General features: G+C 45.6%; 2 protein-coding genes across 2 annotated transcripts in view; one reads left to right on the top strand and one right to left on the bottom strand.

Annotated features, from left to right (window-relative positions):
• LOC135394991 (leucine-rich repeat-containing protein 4-like) overlaps positions 1-21,895 on the bottom strand; it is a 121,745-nt gene that overhangs the window by 53,961 nt on the left and 45,889 nt on the right. The window lies entirely within an intron of this gene.
• LOC135394988 (guanylate cyclase soluble subunit beta-1-like) overlaps positions 351-21,895 on the top strand; it is a 201,593-nt gene continuing 180,048 nt past the window's right edge. The window contains exon 1 of the mRNA XM_064626131.1: positions 351-473. The gene's annotated coding sequence lies outside the window, so the exon portion shown is untranslated. The remainder of the gene's footprint in view (positions 474-21,895) is intronic.

Below are 21,895 nucleotides of genomic sequence, written 5' to 3' on the forward strand. Positions count from 1 at the left end.
TGCCGGTTAACTTTAAACCGAGATCAAGGGTCGCTAAATCTTGAAGTCAACACTCAAATCTTTTTTTTTTACAAACTTTAGTTGGTGACATGATGAATGCTTCAGTGACCATAACTCCCTTTAGTGAAGCCGCGCTAAGCGCCAAATTCGACCTAGGGCTGTTGGTCTCGGTTGAAATGTTCATCGGCCTTGGTGAAACCGGGCCTAAAATTCTCTATTCTCTATAAATCTCATTCAAGCAGACATCTTTTGAACCAATGTTTCCTTTTAATTTGAAACTTGAGTGTGTATTGTGTCAAACTCTTTCCAGATGGCGTCAAAGGAAAACCTGGATCCCAAACGTGACGTGCGGACGGCGCCTGCGTATCAAGCGGGATTGCGCTGACTAGGATTGCGCACCGATCCAGATTGTGTACGGTAGTAGGTTTGGGGAGCAAATCGGACTTCACACAAGAAGATATCAACCTGAACAGGTATACCGATTAACTCGAGTTAAATTACCGGAAATAATACGCGAGTATCAAATCGTATAACTGATATCGTAAATATTAAACGCGAGATTAAATTAGATGAAATTAAACAACATTAGAGACGCAGCTGTATTACTCTGGCGTCGGTTTGGATAATGGCGTTATAAAAGAAAGGTCATCTTGCGCGTAATATTCTCTAAGAGTTTTATGTCTTAGAGCTCTCGCTTCCGCCTCCTATGGGTTCTTTTCTTTTCGTTTTTCTTTTTTTTTGTTTTTTCCGTTACGAATCTAATTTAGTTTCACACGCTGCCGTTTCCAGAAATACAAACTTGGAAGCGAAATAAACGGGAGAGAGAGAGAACTTGCTTTTCTACGATGTTGCTTCAAAAGAAAAAAGAAAAAGAAGTAAAAGAAAACGGGTTCATCAAATTTGGGGGGGAGAGCCTGCAAAGCAAAAGCTAAGGAAACGAAGCGGGCGCGCGAACGCTTCCCTGAAAGAAATTGAGTCAACGCAATAAGGCGACTGGCAGACGGCATGCTGGGCGCGTGCCCATATTGTGTTTCCAATCCGACCCCGATGCCCCCGCTCGCCTTAGCGAGAAGATGTGCCCGGTTTCGCTAAGCCTAACCTCCATCTCGATGCGTTTCACACAATCCATTGTTGACAGAGGCAAAGAAATGCTATTCGTCCGTGGAGCATGTTTTTTTATTATCTGTTTATTTATTTTTTTCTCTCGCGAAAGTTGCTGCACTAGACCGAGACTGGGGGAAATGCTCTGTGTTGCGTCAGGCGGGGAGAGAAAGTTTCTGGGCTGTTTGAGAGAATAGGCGTTGAGAGATTAGACGAGTTGAAAGGGTTAAGCAATGCAACACCTTCCTGCTTTAGCTGGCTCGGCGGTGCGAAACCGCGTTTGAGTTTCGAGGAAGAAGGTGGTTGTAATTAGAGGGGCTCTGACGCAGCTCTGTAACTGAGGCGGCCCTTGCACTGTTGCGGATTCGTGACTTTAATTAAAGAACAGCACTTGGACGGTAAGGTAAGAGTTCTCTTGCCACGGTCTTCTTCTCACCGGCTAATCTAGTGTAGAGGTGCGGGAGTACCTAGTCTGACCCTGACGCGACTTAGTGTTACCATGCAGCTCCCTGTTAAGAATTTGAAAGAAAACATATTGACAGTAGTCTGTCTTCGAGCGCTTCGAGCACGGGAGCCCAGTTTATCGCATTACTTGACGCCCAACGCCTTGTAAGAAGAGCTTCTTCTTCACCGCATTCGCGAGAGTTTGCGAGAGCGATGCTCTCTTGGCCATCGAGGAGATGATATACAAACAACGCCTTCAAGTTTTCCGTCCGCTGATTTGCGCCTTTGTCGCTTTCTTGGTTCCCCGATGCCTGAACCATTTTAAAGGGACTATGAAACGATTTTTTTCTTCGTTTCGTTCGAAAGAAGACATTTTTCTGAGTCTAGAACCGAAATTTTACTTTCGTCGCGCGAGCGGATTTCTCGGGAGCGAATTTAAACGGAGCGGCGAAGGGAGGACAGCTAGCGCCGCGCCGTGGCGAGCTGCCGAGCGGAGACACAACGGGCAACTTGACGCGACCACGGCCGGCTCAGCAACACGTCATCGTGACGTGTCGCCGAGCCGAGGAATCCCGCCAGGAGCATGCGCCGTAGGATCCCGCGTATGCTTTCATCGGGAGTGGAAATCTCCATGACAGCAGCTTTCGCGTGATCGGCAGACTTCGGCAGTGGCGGCAGCCACAGCGCGAACTCGCGCCATTACTTGCCATTGTGCAACACCGGTGACGTAACGGGGAACCGAAGTGCGGTCCGTACAGTTACACCATCGGCAGGGAAATATGCGCGGGAGAGGAGGGACGCGGAAGAGACATTTCCAGCGCGCGCTCCTTGCAGAGTGGAGCGATTTCGTCCGGAAAAATTTGTGGCATATTAGTTTCTCTGCGGGAAGAACAGTTTCCATCGAAAAAAAGTATGGGGGTTCGGGAAATTTCATAGTCCCTTTAAGACTGTTAAAAGTACAACGAGAGGAGAGGAGCTTTGGAGTTACCTCAGGTGCCACGGCACTCGCCGAAAGGAAAGCTGAGTAAGGAAACATTCCGAAGGGTCACGTCGACCTCGAGACACCGCGAGGACCGCTCAGTTTTACTGCCGACGTCTCTTGGCGTCGTCATTTGCACCACGCCGTTGGGGCGGTCGTCGACGTCATCAAGTGGGAACAAGACGTAAGGTTGGCTTTGCCTCAGCAAGGTTATTAGCGCAGCGAAGCACGCTTTACAGGATGGTTGGCAAAAGAGAAAACAGTTGCCGAGGACCAGAGTTTGAGTCGTGTTTTCTGTGCTCTGGCGATAAAACATCGCAATCATCATCACCAAAATAAAGTTGTTGTTGTTTTTTTGTATGCCGACGACGCTCAGGGCTATATTAACGTTAATTAAGTTTCACGACCACTCAGCATGCGTGCTTTGCATATTATGTCGTACTTTATTTCCTATATATTTTATCATTTAGCCCCGTATCAATTGTGTCTAGAGCGAAGATGAATAAACTTGCCTTCGACGTCGAGAAAAAGTTTAGAATATAGAATTAAATGTGAAGACAACAGAGCCGAAAATGGAACCTTCGGGGCTGTGTAGCCCGAGGTGTTTGATGGAGAGGGGGAAAGTTTTGTTAGAAGGGGGGAAAAATTGGCTCGTTGGTGTTTGCCAAAACGAACGGCGGTTTGGGATTCCCCAGGGCTGTCGGACGTGATGCGGGTTCAGCTCAACCGCGTAGGCCAACTAAAACGGATTGAAAGCGCTCGATGAAAAACGACGCCAAAAGGAAAGCACCGTCTCTTAGCTATTGCAACGCCGTGGGACCTGCAGCACCGAGGGTGATTGTCGCGAGCTTAGAGCCGTTGTCTTAACACGGTGGTTTTACGCTCTAAATTCGTGGTACGGTTGATTGATATGGTTGTACGACGGCTTAAACTGTTATCGATAACAGGAGAAGACGTTTGTATGGTCATATACACAGTAGAGGTCAATGATTAGGTGTAATTTATAAAGCGCCGATTATATGAAGGTAGAATAGCGCACGGATATGGTTTCTCTGTTCGCTTGTCGTACGTTTGAAATATGCGGTCATCCCACGTGCGGTGCCTTCACGAACATTCAAATTGGAAACTGTCGGTTCCCTTCGGCAGTTTGTCTACTTGACGGCAAAACTGCAGAGTAAATCTTCAGAATCTTGCCTAGCGTATGGCATTCAAATCAGTATGGCTTGCATTATATTCTCGCAAAATATTGTTTCATCTAACTTAGAAGTAATTTTACTCTGGCCACTTCCTAGACATTGGCTTGGCATTCAAGCTCGTGCGGGGGAGGGGAGGAATGTGTTTATTTAGAAAAAAAGAATGGAAAGGTTAGCCAGGAAAAGAGCCGGCTTGCTATTCCGAAAAAAAACTGAAGAAAAAGGGGCAAGGGGGAAAACGAAGAAGAAAAGGAAGGAGAAAGAAAAAACAAAAAGGGGAATCAAAAAAGAAAAGGAAGGAAAAAGAAAAAAGGGGAATGGAAACAAGGGAAAGAAAAATGGGGAAAACAAAAAGAAAGAAAAAGGAAAGAAAGAAAGAAGAAAATAAACACTAGCACAACGGTTACATGCAGTTCACGAGTCCTGAGACTCGGAGAAAGCCGAGGAGAGCGGCAGTGCCAGCCCACTATAGTTGGGGTGCAAGAAGAGCGGCCAACGAAAAGTCGTCGGATCAGGCACGTTGCTCACGGCGTAAGCAATCTTGTCTGCACAGGAAACTCTCTGTACGAACAGTAATACTGGTCACTTATGAGGCACCTAAGTATATATTTTGTAGACGCTTGTCTCATACTTCAACAGAAACTCGTATCTGATTTGGAGTCCGTATCCGCAAATGTCCGGCTGATTCGCGCTGATGTTTCGCGAACACAACAAGTCCTGGCACTCCTTGCCCCCCCTCCTTTCTACTTCCATGGCAATGACGGTCCTGTCCTTCTGAGCGAGAAAAGAAAGGCAGCGGTGCCTTTTTTTTTTTTAGATGGACGGTCTTTCCGGAGCACGGCGATGCGAAAATTATACGCAAGGTTTCCCGGCGGCCCACCGATGACACGTCTGGCGACCGTTTGCCAAAGCAAACGGATGTTCCGTATAAACACAGGGGTTTTTTTTTCCCCATCTCTCTCTCTCTCTCTCTCTCTGTCTCTCTCAGCAGCCCCTGCTTAGACCAAACAGACGCCATCTTTCGCTTTTTGAATTTCGTTTCGCCTCTTCCGAATGTCGGATTAGTGTCTGTCCGGACAAGCCGTGCGCTTTTCAGGTTTAAGCTCCTCGTCGGCTCAGTCTTTTTGTATCCATTTCGTCGTTCGCTTTTTCCTCTCGTGTTGGGAGGCAACATCTTAAGAGTAGCGTTGCGAGTTGGGTTCGAGATTTAGAAAGAACAAGAAAAGCGTTGGGAAGCGGTGCGTGCACTGTTAAAACAGAACTTCACCACATAGCACGCTCCTAGCCAACCGTCATTCCAAATGATAACATTCTGTGTATTGATTTGCCGAAAAATGGGAGGAGCCTCTTACCTGGGACAGATTATCTTGTCCCAGATAGGCGCCTTCTCCCTGTTTTGAACAAGTCAGGAGACAGAATGATATTATTCCGAATGATGGTTGGCTAGGAGCGTGCTATGTGGTGAAGTTCTGTTTTAACAGTGTAAGGGGCTGAATACTGGTGGCAAAATCATTACGAATAACCCACCTCCTTATCACGGCAACCGTGGATCGAGCAAGATCACTATACCGCTCCGGAGAAGAACGAAGACTCCATTTAGATCTTACATGCTAATCACCTATTTCTATCACGACCTCAGTCGTGTCTCAGTATGTACAGCATCATCTCGACGGGAGCAGTTCCAACGTTATGCCGAAGACTGGGCGGTGGTAGGTTCGAATCCCACCACCGACTCTACTGTGTGAGGTGAGGTACCCGGGTTCAAATCCCGGTGCCGGCTGTGCTGTCTGCGGTTTTTCCTGGGTTTTCCTCAGACGCTTTCACACATATGTCGGCACAGTTCCCATAGAAGTCGGCCCAGGACGCATATTCCCCCAGGGCGTCAGTCGTGACGTTGCCCACCTACGTGAGGCCGACAACGGCAAGCCCCACCACAACCACAGTGTGAGGTTTTTCGGCAAACCTTGAAGGCAGGGGTTTGTTTAAATCCCGAGCGAATATTCTGCTATAATGTCTTCGTGAAAGATTTACAGTCGTGGCTGTTCAATGAAGTCAAGTGTGTCGTTAGGTATTTCATTCGCTGCCACTGCACCCTCAGTCTTCAGTATGACCCTGAAGCTATCGCCGACGAGCAGATCCTGTGGCTCTCATGTTGCTGGTAGCTTCAAAAATCATACGTATTGAAATTAAAAGTGCTTTCGTACTAAGGCAGTGCAACGTTTTAAAAAATGGAAAAGTGCCTCTACTGAAAGTTCACTGAGCAGTTATACCTGTGGTCATTAATATCGTGCTTCTAGTATACAGGGTGCCTTTTTTTTATTTGTTGTTTGATTTGATGTTTTCTAGGAAATTGGAGGCAGTCATTATTCAAATCCATCGTCCTTATTAAACACCCTGAGAAGCGAACACTCCTGAAGATTATGGGAATCCGTCTGCTGGGGAAGTAAACCAAACTCTGGTCATAGTAAAAGTCGCTTAATAACATATCAACAGAATGCTGGGTACAAGAAGAAACCGTTTTCCGTGCCAGATTAAGGCAGTCCGCTCCTGGCGACGTCCCGAGGGAAAAAGCCTTTCTGCCTAACGCGGCATCGTTTTTAAGCAGTAAGACACCGCCCCCTTTGCCAACACGTGCCACTGATATCAACTGGAAACCGTGCCCTTCGTGCGCAGATCACGGTATCGTCGGGCGTTCGATTAGATAATCGTTCACATGTTTTCCCCACCATATATAAAGTGCCAAATTTCGCTATGCGAATGAGCCGAAACCAGAACTACGCCCTACTCGAGCACAGAAAGAGCGACAGGCAATCACGTGAGAGGGTCACGTGCTTTGGAGCGATGGAGTTGATTGGAGCATAGGCGCTACTCTGTTTGCCAAAAAAAAAAAAAAAAACGCTCTCCGGCCCAGTTAAGGCGCGTCTGTGCGCTCAAGAAGTGCGTAGTTCTGATTTCGGCTCATTCGCATAGCGAAATTTGGCACTTTATATCTGAAGGTACGTTCGCTTCTCAGGGCGTTTAATAAGCACGATGGATTTGAATAATGACTCTCCCCAGTTCTGCGATCTCGAAGTTCCCAGAAAACATATAATTAATAATATCATTAATCAATTTTAGCTAATTTGACGCCTAGGAGTTCCATACACTGTCCTACAGGATGGCGTCTTGCCGCGTAACCCGTCTGCGAATATGGCATCAGTGCTGCTCTCGTAGCTGTTTTTTAATTAAAAAAACCTGCTTCGAATTTTAAAAAAATTAACATCCTGTATAGTAACCATAGTAACCTCAGTAACCATAGCGAACTCAGTCATGCACGCATACTTTCAGTTGATGCGAGCGAAGGTGATACATAGCCTCTCAATACTCCGCTGCGGTGGCACCGGGCCTTTCAGCTTAAAAGTTCCTGTATAACGAAATGTTTTCCGTGTAAGAATAAAGGAATAAATAAAAATATCCGTCTGAGAAGTTGCACGCCCGCGTCTGTTTGATGTCTTACGCCCGAGCAAAATGTCAACAGAAACGCGCAGGGTGCGGAGAATGTTTTTCTCCTAGCGCTATACTTTTTAGTTTTTTCCCCCCCTTTTTTGTAAGATATTGGAAGATTGTTCGAAGTGGTTTTGTACCAGCGAAACAGCTTTTCTATGCATAGTCTGTGTATTTTTCGAGGAGTTTTTGGCGCAGCTTCAACTGGAAGAGCTTAGCGAGTTTCACCTCGTGACAGGCTTTTGTTAAAAATTCGCGAAGACTTCAGCGCTATCCATAGGTAGGCAACTTTTTCCTATCTTTGTTACGTCGTGTCTACACGTAAAATTGTCACAGGTGGCCTTCGCTCAACTTTTCTGCAGATTTATATGTTACATCGAAGTCATTTTTGCGCTATGGCTACCGTAGGCCTTCTGCAACGTCACAAACGATCGAGGTGTGGCTGTGCCCTTTGTGAGGTTGTACAATAGGGCATATGCCTCTTTATAACAGTTACTGTTATGATGTGGTTTTGTATCATGGCTACCACAGGTATTCTCTCAGAAAAGTGCGCTTAAGCACTGTGACGTTGTACAGCGAACATTTCGCGGCAATTTGGGTTATGGCATCGATACCTGTTCTCACAAACATCGTGTGTACTACCAGAAAAGTGCACTCTGCAGATCTTTTTTTTTTTTCTTCATTGTGTGCTTGCTCCTTTTCAATACAATTTTCGCGCACGGCATAATGTCTCGAAAAGTTTAAGCTTTCCATGACTTATATGTACTGTACTCTTGTACATTCGTACTGTAACTTCCTTTTGGTCTATTATCCAATATATAAGTTTTGATGGTTTGAAAAACAAAAACGGAAATTTAAACACATTTGCAAACGAGAGAAAAAAGAAAAATGCCACGCTTATTAGGGAGCTCTCTTCAAATACTGTACATTTTTTGGGACATTGTCACACCTGCACGGCCGACTGTGACAAGGATTTCTTTTTTTCCCGCCTTGTGATTCGTGATCCAAACGGATAGCCGGGGACGACAAATGACCGTGCTTGCTTCGCTATGCTATGTCCGCTACACGAGCTATCCCAGAGCTTGTTATGCGACGAAGTTATCATGTTAGGGTAAATATGCGTTCACGCGTGCACTATATAACGCGGACGGTCGATGTCGTGCTGTGTCCTTGCCAGTGCGAAGAAGATAACCACTCTTCCATCCTGATTAGCTGGCGTCCGTGAGCCGCAAATGAAGACGAATGAAGGACTTGTGTTTGGAGTGATTTCTTTCGCACACCTGTTTACCTCCCGGAAGATTTTTCCGCGCAGTTCGTCTTCGTCTCTCCCCACTGTTTGTGAAGGAGCAACTAATTTTCTTTCTTTTCGTCCGTGACAAAAAATCGGTGCGTTTCTCAGTCTCGCTAAATCTCTGGCGACGTTCTTCGGAAGAGTGACGGGACATTGAAGAACTAAGAGAGAGACTGACGGTTGCATCTGTCGGGACATTGGTACGAATGCATTCGAGCTGGACAGAGACTTAGCGTCAAAGAATATATGTGTCACACGTACAGCTTGGGACGAAAGTTAACGGAACACAGCAATGGCGTACTTCTTCATCGGAGCGGCCCCCTCTTAGATATTAGGAAGAGATCGAAGAAGAAACGGGTGACCGGATTTATTGCGTCAGTGCGTCCGCTCCTGTTTGCTGCTAGGGTGTCGCCCCAATAGAGAAATGTGACACTCCGGTGTTCCGTAAACTTTTGTCCCAAGCTGTACCTTTTTTTAGAAGATCTGACCAAGGAGTTGACTACTGGGCTTAGCACCACCAGCAGGATATACTTTTTAGATCATCATCATCATCGTCGTCATCATCATCATCATCATCACCACCACCACCACCCTGTAGAGCATTCGGAGAGCGAACCTTGCACGCACCAGCTTTAACCGCACGGATGAAACGTATCTAAGCAACCCGTACCATGCCATTCCTGGTGCCCTCAGCAAGCTCATCCTAGCAATATACTTGCTTTCGTGGAGGGCAATGTAGCTCGTACCACGGAACCAAAATACTGCTGCAGCTGCCCTTGTTCCGATCGCTTTTGTTAGTAACTAGTTATAGTGACGAGTTACTCACGACTTACTGACGAGTTGCGACACAGCAGTACTATTTCTGAAACGTGATGTGGGCAAGCTTGCGCTTGTCCCATCCCACAGTTGGCAACACCACTTTTAGTTAAGTTAGTCCGGTAGTGCTATCTTGTTTCACACCTCAGTTTGTGGTCGTCAGCTTAGTGTTCTTCATAACGTTATAGCGGTGAGCTCCAGTGCTCCTGTCGAATGTCGTTTTAGTGTAGGAAGGGATGGGGTGTTTGAATTGAAGCTCTTACCGATGAGAACTTGCGTGAAGAAAAAGTGCTTAATTGCTATAGAAGCAACATGATGTAATTGCGGTTGGTCGGTGCAAGTGCTAAAATGGAGTTTCTTGGGAATTTATTTACTCTGACAAATGTAACTGTGAACTAATTTACTTTAACTTGGTAGCTATCCCACTACCTAATTGAGTTTCGAAAAGTGTAACTCTAATACTATTTCAATTACTATTTTCGCAAACTATCTGTAACTCTAACTTGCTTACTTTTATTAAGTAACTTTTGAGCGCCCGCACAACTTCATCTATATCTACTCTCAGCTTCATTTCCCTGCGGGACTCTCAGTTGAATATTGGAACCGTGCACACACGTGTTGGGCATACCACGATCATTCTTCTTCTCCAAGATCCCTTCCTAACCGCGGTTGGCGTTTTTTTTCCATCGTTCCACTTCCTCAGGAATTCTGATGGGATGCGTCTGGCCTCATAAAAAGATTCCACCGACATTCCACTCCATTTGCCTTTATTCGGCGTTCGATCGTGCCTCTACCAAACACACATTCTCTCTCAACAGGTCAGTTAGATCACAATCAGCTGAAAGTGGCCTTCCTAGTTCCCCATGCATCTTTTACGACGCCTGTTTCGTTTTTAACTCGCTCGCGTGTCTCTAAAGCAGTAACAGAAAAATCGCACCGTTCGTTCCGCCGGCTATACCGGAAGTCTCATGAGTCTTTCTCATAGAGGTCCCGGCATTCCATGCGTTGAAGACATCGCTGAAACGGAATCACTTTTTCCTTTTATCTGCGAGGATATCTCGCTGATAGCTGGCGACGTATTAATGGAGACAAATTGCTGCCGGTTAACAGCTTGAGTGGAGTTTAGCGTTACACCACGTCATCGCGGTTCATTTTGTGATAGCTCGCTGCGTTATAACGGCTCGAAATATACGTTGATGTTAATATAGCCTCGAGTATGAGATAAAACGCAGGAGGAGAAAAATATATATGTTAATTTTCCATAACTAGCCGTAAAAGAGTGGGTGCTCGTTTTCCGCGGTACGGCATTTAATGCTCCGATATATCGCCAAGCGTCATTAGTGGTTTACGTTGAGGCTTTCCCGAACCTAACGCGTCGAAGGAGCGGGCCAAAAATATAAGCAAAAAACAAATTAGTCTCGAACACTGAGTAGTCATCGGTTCTCTAATATTTTAACGTGATGCGTGAATTTTATGTGCACGTAACCGGGGGACCTGGTACAGTGATTGTTAAGGAAAAAGCCTCAGGACGACATGGACGCTGAATGCACTATTTGACCGTTGCTGGTGGGTTCGAATCTTACTACCAGCTGTACTGTCGTGAGATTATTCGTGGGTTTTCTGGCAGACTTTCCAGACGGCACAATTCCCGCGGATGTCGGCTCAGGACGCATATTAACGCTGCCTCCCACTCTTCCCTGTTGTCCTCTCTCTGCATCCGTCCAGGTCTATGCACCGCTCATAGCCACAGGTGTATCGCGGTGCTAACGCAAAATATAAAATTACATATTCATAAAAATAAACGAGCTCTGAGGACAGTAACAATAGAAAACGTAGCGAAGCGTGCCACTTAATAGTTTAAAAGGAACAACAACAACAACTTTAAAACGAACTATACTTGTTATTATAGGAACGTTAACGTTTTTCCGGAAGCTGTGCCTTCTGCGGAACAAAAGACGACTGTTTGTCTCCCGGTTAATCCAGGCGAAAGGAAATGGCGGCTTCCATATGTTGACCTGCGGAAGACCTTTCAGGGACACGTGAGAGCAGACTCTCATCGTGAAGCTGCATTAAAGCGGGTAATCGAATCACCTCCTTATTGAGCGGTTTTGCCCACGTCATTAGGTACGTTAACTTCCCTTTCTACTTAAGTTTCATTGTTTTAAATTTCTATGGCATCGTCTCGGCAAGCTTAAACGGTGTTCCTTGCAAACCGTACATTGTTCAATCGATGCCATTTGCTGGAACATCGTCGTGCCTTTGTTCATCTAAAGACTTAAAAACACGCCACAATCTGTCCTGTTTGCGTGAACGGCCGCGCGTGTTGTCCATTTGTCCACCTGTGTATGTGTTTTCATTATATGCCGTTTTATCGGTCGACCAACAGCCGGGCTTCCCGTACTCAATCAGATCTCCCGTTCTGATACATTGCTTTCAGCACTATCAGCACTATCTCGGATCGCAAATATTCACCAAAGTATCATCCATTATATCTTTGAAGCTGACGCTTAATTCAGTGTTTTATGGATGACGTTTTCCTGAATTTCACCCGCAAGCTTCCTTCCTGTATGATGATTATTCGTCCCAGTTGTATTTATTAAGGTCCATCGTGGTATTGTTGAACTATTGCCGTCGGGTATCGCCGTATCGGTACGAAGACTAGTAGTGTAATTGAGCTGCTCGTACTGATTGCCAGGCCCAGCGCACAAGCGTATTAGCTTAGGCAAGCCAGTATTGCTTGTTGTTACTGCGCTTTATGAAATAAAATTCTTTCTAGCAAAAGTGAAATAGCAGAATGGGAGGCAATTGTTGTTGAAGGCCATTCTGTTCTTTTAAAAATCTTGAAGCGAGCACGTACTACGTTCAACTGTCCATTGGTGAATTTTACTATGCACTTCAACAGAAACCGCGCGCCTCAGAATCGCATGACCTTCGCAGTCGAGGCAGCGGTTGATCTGGCCAGCAGATCAGCGCTTACTCCAATACATCTCCATCGCTCCAAAGCACGTGACCCTCTGACGTGGAATGAGCGCTGTCCTCTCTGCCTGCGCTTCTGATACACGTGGTTTCGGTTTCGACTGATTTGCGCTGCAAAACTCGATAACGTATATTTCAACCTATCTACTCGTTTCAGGATTTAAAATAATGATAATAATAGACCTCTCCCTGTTTGTAAACAAATGACGTCATAGTGTTCGACAGCGCCACCAATTTGGTAGAGTTGAACTACGCTCGAAGCTAGAAGCGAACAAGTTCGCGCACGACAGCCACGGTCTTGAGGGGATTACTATGGTCCCTGAAATGGACGCGACCTTTCGGTCCTACTTTTCTTTCAATAGGAGGCAACGAACATGTGCCCATTCGTGGAACCCAGCCCTCCCCTTCCGGTCTGTTTCGGTTTCAGTCTGTCTAGCAACGTAGACACTCTAACTTTTGCATGAAAGCCCATAATTAACTAACTAATGAGCTTTAAGTTATTAGTCGTCTAGTGGCTTCATATTATTGTCATCGAGAGAATGACCGCCAGGCCATATAACAGACCTGCAGAGACTGTATCTACGTAGCTTTTTTTTTCTTTTTTCAAGATCTGGTGCAGCTAAAAAAAATGAAAGAAAACGCCTTGTAGACTGGCGAATGGGTTAGCTTTGCTTTTCATCAAGCCTGCGTAACACCGCACACTTCTTACGTGATGCGGCGAAGGCGGGGTGTAGACCTTTCTGGGTATTAATCCGAGAAGGCGTATGCCCCGCTGTGTCTAGAAAAAATAAAAAATAAAAATAGCAAGAAAGAACTATACGTTATTTTCCATCTAGTTCACCCACTGCGCTGATTGATTGATACCGGAAGAGGAAGGCCAGAAAGCCACTTAAAAACGGAACATCACCTCGTAATTCTACGTCCCGTAGACCAACCACGACGCAGAAAATATTCGTGTTCCTCACAAAACTCGGGGCGTGCACCCGACCGAGAAGTAGTTCAAGAAACCGCACTTCATCTGCAAAAGCGGAACTTGGCCTCGTACATCCACTGAGACCAAATATTAATGTATTTTGAAATTGCCACAGACAACGTGATGTACGCCACCTCCATTCCTGGTCCCGAGACGATATCGTTCGAATTCCTCGCGTCGCAACATCGACAACCAACAAAGAGACGACGCAAGAAGAAGCGCACCCCCCCCCCCCCCCCCCCACACACACACGAAGTACACCGGCAGTGACACTTTCGTGGGAGGAGTAATCGAACACACCATCACTCTAGAAGACCAAGAACGAAAATAGAAAAAAAAGAAGAAGAAAAAAAGAAAGCAGTTGCGGCATCAGATGTATAGAAGTTACACTCAATTGTATATAACATTCTTTCTTCGCTTCTCTTGTGCGGCTGGATTCCCGCGGTGAATGTGAAAAGCGACAGGGTGCTCCGAGCTCACCATACGAGCTGGGCTCCATTTTTCAGATGAGGGCCGCGACGTTGCGAGACCCATTTTTCACGAGCGGAACACAGAGAACCGGCGCGAATGAAAAGTGGGTCAAAATTGGCTCGGATGTAAGGACGGCTTCCCCGCATTGTTCCTTGGTTTACACGCTGTGGGAGCCGGCCCCGGGATTGCAACGCGAGATACCACTGTTGCCAGGACAGAGTTTCCGCCGCTCCACCGCAATCGTTAACATCTACGTGGAAATACTTGTCACTGAATGAACGACAGAGCCCGTAATGGATGACACGTTCCGCCAAATATCCGTGTTTGCTTTTACGGAAATTGGTAGGTGACTCGTTCCGTGTGTGTGTGTGTGTGTGTGTGTGAGTGGAAGTATCAACAGCGTAAGAACTGTAGTATATTTTTTAAAAGTTTCGTTAGCACCGCGAAGTATCTGCGGCTTCAGCGGTGTGCAGGCGTGGACAGGTGGAGAGAGGATGCCAGGAAGGAGTGGGCCAGGTCTACGGAGTCGTTTGGTCCACTGCGCTGCACTCTCTATGCACAGATGCAACCTTAGTTGTGTAAACACTTCCGATCACAATGTGCTTTCGTACTCCACTGTGACAGGACATCCGATTTATGGGTTGCAAACGTCACGTTCGTCAGACCCGGTGCTGGTGTTTTTATTTTTATTTTTTTAGTGTGTGTGTGCGTGTGTCAGAGAGAGAGAGAAAGATACTGAAGACGCTCATGCATTTATTACGCTACAAGTTTTCGTGCAGGAGGCTGCACTTCCTCAGGTACCCGCCTAATACCCAAGTGCAGCATCTTCCACGAAAGCTTGTACCGTAATAAATTCAGTCTTCAGTGATTTTGTTTTCTGTGTTCTTCAAACTCCAGTTTTGTCTGCTCTTCGACGTCTTTCTGCTACGTAAAGTGATGGAAACGGGACAGCAACAAGTAGGGTATTTAGTAGGCGTCCTGGATTGACTTCAACTTAAGTGTGCGTACATCGGCCAGGAAAGCCTGCTGGAAAACCTAGGGGAATCCAACCGATGGTGGGAACCGGCCCCGTTCCCTTCCTGTCATTAGCATCACCACTTTTGAACTACCACCACCCAGCGGATGCTCCATACTCCGTGTAATATTATCAGTTATTATTAGTATAGTTTCCTCGCGACTTCCTTTCTTCGCGGCCAAGACGAAGTGTAACCTGCCTGATAGACACATACCATGACGCCGCGTCCCTTCTGGCCAGTACGGTCCATACCTCATCTTTTCTCTCTCCATTTCGGAAGATAGAAGCAGAAAATAAGATGCCCTCCACCCACGGACGCCAACCGGCGAACAATCCTTCCATGGCCGATCGAATCTCGCGTGTCCATTAGCGGCGATTCAAAAATTACGCTCGGGGACTTAGCGAGAAGGAAAAATTGAAGACAAAAAAGGTGGCTGGCAAAATCGATTCTCACTCCGTTCTCGGATATCTTCATTTTTTCTTTGTAGTCTTTATAGGAGCCAAGGTGGATGTCAGAGCCGAAAGGGGTTCCCGAAATTTATTCCTCCTGTAAACGGAGCTCGTGGTATTCGTCCGTTTTGAAACACAAGATGGCACAATTATGTCTTATGAGGATCCGAACATCGTAGGTTCATAGCACATACTTGAGATGCCCATCTGCGCACACCAGTTGGTGGCAGCCTTAGAGACCAGCAAATGATGGAGTATGGGTGGAGATGGGGTAATGATGGAGTATAAATAATATAAATATAGTATCAATAATAAAAATTGAACTCTTCTCCCGACGTTGTTCTGCTACTCCTAACAGAAATTCTCACCCCCCCGCCCAAAAAAAAAAAAAAAAAAAAACTTCCCATGTGCACTAGTGGCAAGTTTGCTATTCACATGTTCACTAGAAGTCCACTATTCACAATTATCCTAAGATCACAATTTCACAATTGCCGCCAAGGCAGCGCCCCTCGTGTTCGGTGCCCAAAGTCCAAACACCTTCACTATATCGAAGACCCTGCCGCGTAGTCGATCATGTGCAGCTTTCAGTGTAGCTCTTTGTGATGCATACCTAGTGCAGTGCATTAACGTGAAGTTAAAAATATATACACAAATTAGTTGATGGTATTATTGACTATGCCAGTCCCCCTGATAATGTTTGTTTTCATGTCCCAAGTAAACACACGCGTTCTCGCTTGACTTTTTACCCTTCTGTGTATTTTAGTTGTGGCCTTTTGCATCGTATTCAATCGTATTAATTATGTAATTTCGTAATGCATCCTCCTATCACGGTAGCATTGATATTTTGTCGCCCTTTGATGTATTTAAGCGAGACTTGTTCAGCTTGATGCATTATGCACTTGATTCCTAATCGTGGTTTTCTTCTCTTTCCCTGCAAGATGTAATTGAACGTGAGTACGGTGCAACATCTAGTGGCCGTTGATGGGCGATTTTTAAATAAATAAATAAAGTAAAAAAAGAAAAAGATGGAGCACTGTCGGCTCTGCTGTCTTATGGCTTCCCCAGATGAGTGTACACATTGATTCTCCCTGAAGTCATCATTTATCCACGCTTGTACGCCCACCTTATAACCACAGCTGTCTCGCGGTGCTAAAGCCGAATAAAAAGGAACAAAAAGAACACTATTGCAAATGCCAAAGCGCAACTATGCAACGTAGCCGCTTTTAAAAATTGCGACTTCCCATCCTTCTTGTGATCTGTCAATCGTTCAAAGAAAAAGATGCTTAAAAAAAACAGACATTTACCATATTTTCCTGATAAATAACGCGTCTTCGTAAAACAAAAAAATATAGAGAATGACATCGCCCGGCCTTGTGTCACCTCGCATTAAACGTACTAATTGCTATGTAATCCTTGTCGTCTTTTTTTCTTTTTCTCTTTCTTTTTCTTTTTTTGATACATACAGTCATCTACCGTCGCATTTTCTAATTCGATTTTTCGCACGCTTTTTCTCCGTCATGTTCGATTTGCGTCTCATCTCGTGGTCAGATTAAGCCCGCGGAAAAACGTCGACTTGACACATTTAACCGTCTTCTCATCTTCGGCTCGTTCTTCTCGAACGCCCACAAACGAATTAAAGAAAAACAGTCGAGAAAAAACAAAGAAAGACGAGAAGTACGCCAGTCGCGTTTGCATAATTTCTCTCAAAGTCGGAACATATTTCGCGCTCGGAAAATTCCCTGCCAGAAATCATCTTTGCCCACATAAATTGCTCCCCCCCCCCACCTCGGTGGGATTTCCGTAACTTTAATACGCAAATGTACTTGGCTCGGTCAGTTAAGAAGAAAGAACGGATAAAAAGAGTAAAATATGGTGGTACGGGTGGTGGCTGAATATTTAAAATAGAGAGGGGCCGGTGTTTCGTGCCGAACCTATGCGTTTTGCTAAATGAGCTAAAGGGAGAATACCCAAGTGGGATCAGCGATCTTTTCTGTTTTTCTTGTCCTTTTTTTTTCTTTTTTACCGATATTTAGCTGGAGCAACGTCTTCAGTAACGAAATGTGTCCTGTACGATGGGCTACAGGGCCGAGACGGCGCAGGTTTTGCGCTATTTCTGTGTCGCCAAAGTAGTCTATTCGGAGCGAAAATGGCAAGGGTTACGCAGCGAGCAAAGTCTGTGAAGTAGGAAATTATTTTGTAGGTTGCGCTCTGCCTCAGTAAGAGTATTAGTGCGGCGAAGCACGCTTTACAGGATCAGTATCAAACGGGGGGGACAAAGACCATTCTTGTTATTGTGATTTCGTCGTTGGTTTATCCTCTCTCATACTATTGCCAATTAAATCTTCCTCGCCCTCTGAAGAAGAAATATGTCGTTACAATTTAAGAAATGAAGGGTTTATAGGAGGTCAATTCGAACCAAATGGCAACTATCGCGCGATTTGTATGTGCCCATAATTCGTCCTCCAGAGCGCAGTTGAGTTTCTAAGCACGTAATACTCATATATTATGCGAAACCTGGTGGTATAACTTATTCGCAGCGCTGGGCTCTAGTAATCAGGATGAAAAGCCCCACACACGCGAGTAGATCCATTTCCGTCATCTTCCCCTTCCGGAAAAACGTAGGAGGCATAACAACCTCGGAAGCAACACGAGAAGAATCTCCGATAGTGGGATCGTGTGGATGAGCCAATTGCGGAGGAAGGTTTCGGGTTCGCGTATACCATCCATCTCAATCTGGGTCTCCAGAGCGTCTCACACGAAAAGCATCCTCTTATCACGCATCATGCTCGAGGATAACATCTTGAGTCTCTCGCAGCCGCTGTTTAAAGGGGATGTTTGTTTGGGTGTGCTGTTAGTGTGCTAGCGATTATTCAATTCAATTTTTTTTTCAATTCAATTTAACTTTATTGCAATGCAAGTGTAAGAGTTACACAGGGGTGGCCAAAAAACAGCATCATGCTGTTTAACGAGGGCGCATCCTCCTCATTCACTGCAGCAACAGCAAGCAGTATACAGTAATCGTGATCATCAATCTTAAGTGTGAAATATACTACAATGAAACGAGGAAACGAGATGAATACATATACGGAATATAGAGACGGAACACATCACAGAACATTAAAAAAAAAAAAAAACGCAGACATCATTAACCACTAAACATGGCCCGTATTGCGACAGCTGACATGGATCGAGATCAATTCCCCTCTTTAAATAATAATTCATTCGAAGTTGGCTCAGGACTCGTGATAACTTCCACGCTTCTCCTTTCTGGTGTCGTCTCTCCATCTCTCTCAGTCTATATACTGCTCATTGCTTTGTGATACTAACGCACACGATGGAAAGTGAACTGTTGGACTTAGTCGAGTGTTAGGGAAAAATAGCTGACCCTCCGGGAAATAGAGCGGAGGCTTCCTCTCCAATTACTGGTCGGGGATTTTGTGAAATCGAAATTTCTACCTAAGCCGAAGGGTCCTTCAATCCATCACGCTGTCCCCGTCATGTCGTGTCGGAGATTCAATCATTTAGGGCGCCTCCCCTTCTAGGGTTCTCTCGGAAAATTGTCTTAAAACCCGATTATTAATCCACCGCTGCCACGTTTCGGGTTTAAAATACGAATAAAAACGGTGTCCTCCGTAGCGGCCTGGATAATGAGGGAGCGACGAACACTGTGTATTCGATTCTTAGCCGCATTATGTGCGGTTAAGCGAAAACAATATCGCCCGTATATCTTCGCCGTGTGTGTGTGAAATTAGCTTTACATGTGTTCTACAAGAAAATGTGTGCGAGTTATAAAGAACAGTAACTGGTTACGTTAACAAAATTTCACTCGTCGAGGTTTCGCCTCATGACAGTTCCAGTTTGACGTTCTTAAATTATATAAAATTTCAGTCACCGTTTCACATCTGTAGTGATCTCCCTGTGAGCTTAGTCACGTAGCAGCTCCAGTGGCTTAGTAATTAGGATGATAGACTTGGAATCCCAGCACCGGCTGCGCCGTCTGAGGTTTTCCCTGGGTTTTCCGGCAGACTTTCGAGACGAATGTCGCCATAGTTCCTTGAAGTCAGCCCAGGACGCACACTAACCCTCCCTTGTTCCCACACCTTCTTGCTGTCCTCTCTCCATCTGTCCACGTCCGTACGCCGCTCATAGTCACAGTTGCTTCGCGGCGCTAACGCGGAATTTAAAAAAAAAACCTCTGAGTCACGTGACCGTCAATCTCCTCGCGAGCGGCTGGCAACACTTTGCCATGGCGCTTTACTATCCAACGAGTGGATGGTAAAGCAACCCAAAAAGGAGAACCAGATAGCGATGGTCGCTGCACGTGTCAGTGCGCACAGTGACTCTTATCGGCGAGGACATCCAGCCGTAATGAGCCGAGTGCTTTGGATGAGATCTTTTTATTCTCCTCTCAAAGAGGACCGCCATCAGTGTGCGTAATTGTCCGTGGAAAAGGGTTGGCTGAGCGCCAATGAATGCATAAATGACCACGACTGAGCATTGAATCGCAGCATCAAAACTACCTAGCTGGTCTCTCTTTGTAATATCCCTGGTGATGGCTCACAAAGCTGAAGGTGAGCGTACTTAGGCCCGGTTAACTTTGAACCGAGATTAAAGGTTGCTAAGGCTTCAAGTTAACACTCAATTCACGTGATGAATGTTTCAGGGACAAGAACTTCCTTTAGTGAAGCAAACTTAAAGGGGCACTAAAATGCAAAAACAAGTTCACTTCAAATCACGTTACACGCTATGTTAATTTCGCACTGGTTCTCATAATTCAAAACTATGATTTCGTTACGGAGCTACAATCGAAATTATACCGAACTCTTTCTTGCTTCGACGCTAAGCAGTGAACGCTGTTTCAGCGGTGTTTTTAGTCCATGCTGCGCGTGCCACATCGTGGAGCAGTCCCGGTGAAAAACATAGCGCGCGTTGCGAAGCGGACTGGCGTAGCTGTCCGAAGGATGTGAAGATAAATGTTGTCTGTGGAATATTCGCGAGAACTGTTGTAGGCTACAATTCAGTGAGTCGGCATTGAAAAATGCTGTAGTGCGCATCATGCAGCGCATATACGGAACACTACGATCGGACCTGTTCCAAATCCACACGCTCACGTTAGGTATATGCGCCCGCTTCTCCTGTTGTCTCATTGGATGCCGCCAATCTTTGCCTCCTGAGGATCCAATTCGTTGCCGCCAAAGACGGCTGTGTTTTCATTGCGTTTTTCTTCTAAACGGTACCACTGTGTGAACTAATTTTACTTGCACTATTCTAACTAAAACACGGACTTTCATTTCAGAGCAAGTTGTTTTTGCATTTTAGTGCCCCTTTAAGCGTTGAATTCAAGTTAAGGGACCGTTGACCTTCGGACTGCCACGCGGATAGTATACAACGCTCCCAAAAGATATTTCGAAAGACGGAAGCAGTCCGCATATTATCGGAAGAAAAGATCCTCCTTTCGACGGTTAAGCGCGTCACGCACTCCCGTCTTTGTTTTAAAGGAACGTTCGCATCCGGAAACCTATCTGTGAAACCGATACACTATGTTCAGCACCGCAGGACAATATACTTGGCTATTTTTTTCGTTCGGAAAGTGCTCATCACGCTGCAGCTGCAGAGGATCCGGCGGCGTGACGTCACCCCGTAAGCGGAGAGGGCGGTGCTCAGAGGAGAAAGGCGCCGTCCAGAAGCCCCATAACTCTTACATTTTTTTTCCCCATTCCTTTTCTCAAAATCGCGACCTCATTGGTTCTTAGGGAGTGACGTCTTCTCGTTTGTTTTTTTTTTTCCTCAGAGAGGGAATTCCGGCATACGCTCAACATCCGGCGTCCGCTCTTGTGATGTATTCCATCGAATAACAATCAAACTGTGCCACTATTTCGCGTGTAATTTTCAATACCGTGGTCAGTGGTCGACGAATAAAATGACACTATAATTTCGACTGGAGCGGACGCGACCGTCCCTTTAAGGGTGTTATGACAATTTGCCGGAATTTTGCAGACTGCACACTTCGCAATTTGAGACTGCAGTAGGTGTCACAGATATCCAGCAAGTACAGAAATAGGTTGATCAATGAATACCCTTGTATTCCTGTGATGAATTGTACGTTACAAAGGTAACTAGTACGACTAATTCGAACTAATGTCTAATTTATCGCAACAAGAGCTTCACGCATCAGCGCATCAGAGGCTTTTTCGCCACTACTCGTGGCATTATCATAATCACAAAATACGTTACATAATTTGTGGAACTAAAAGGACACATACAAATTGCTTCGTGTTGGTGGTTGAGAGAGCACAGTGCAAATCATGTGTCGTCAGCGTTAACAGTCCTTGACGAATGCCAGCGCAGTTTAAAGTCGGTCCTGGTCCACAACCTCTACTGCTTCGCGGTGCTCATGGAGGTCATTTTTAAAGTACCACATTTTCGATAATTTACTCTCCGATACATCTTTAGGCGTAATTTATGACATCGGAGACCACCATCATTCAATATATGAGACAGCTACTACGTGCTTGCATTAGCTTTCAGGTCTCCATGTTGCGCATAATCTCAGCGCATCAAAATCCAAACGATAAATCGGCCTCATTAACCGAAGCCGACTCCTCGAAGGGCAGCCAGTACAGAATTTCGCGCGTCATCATTTTGCCAGCCACTTCGATTCAAATGCATCGTTTTCGGTCGCGCAAGAGGTCATTATAGCGTC

Source organism: Ornithodoros turicata, chromosome 5 (genome assembly GCF_037126465.1).
Source record: "Ornithodoros turicata isolate Travis chromosome 5, ASM3712646v1, whole genome shotgun sequence".
Taxonomy (NCBI): Eukaryota; Metazoa; Arthropoda; class Arachnida; order Ixodida; family Argasidae; genus Ornithodoros; species Ornithodoros turicata.